We start from the raw sequence: 536 nt of genomic DNA on the forward strand, positions 1-536 counted from the left end.
CCGTCGTTGGCCAGTCCTTAATTAGCCCATTTTCAAGACAACTGAGGTTTAGTAGTGTCCTGGTTTTGGCTGGGATAGAGCTAATTTTCTTCATAGTAGCTAGCATAGTGCTGTGTTTTGGATTTAGTACCAGAAGAATGTTGATAACACACTGATGTTTTCAGCTGTTGCCAAGTAGTGCTCAGACTACTCAAGGACTTTTTGAGCTTCTCCTGCTCGGCCAGGTGCATAACAAGCTGGGAGGGAGCACAGCTAGCACAGCTAACCCAAACTGACCAAAGAGCTATTCCATACCATATAACGTCATGCTCGGGGGGGGGTTAGTTAGTTCGGTCGGTCGCTCGCGGCTCGGGGACTGCTTGCGGCTCGGGGACTGCTTGCGGCTCGGGACGGGCTGGGCATCGGTCGGCGGGTGGTGAGCAATTGCATAAAAAAGGGGGGAGTGAGCGGCTGCGTGGTGCTGAGTTGCCAGCCGGGTTAAACCACGACAAGTAGTTGCGCTCTTCGGGTTCTCCCGTGCAATAACTTTTTAACTG

Source organism: Egretta garzetta, unplaced genomic scaffold (assembly GCF_000687185.1).
Source record: "Egretta garzetta isolate BGI_Z169 unplaced genomic scaffold, ASM68718v1 scaffold326, whole genome shotgun sequence".
Lineage (NCBI taxonomy): Eukaryota > Metazoa > Chordata > Aves > Pelecaniformes > Ardeidae > Egretta > Egretta garzetta.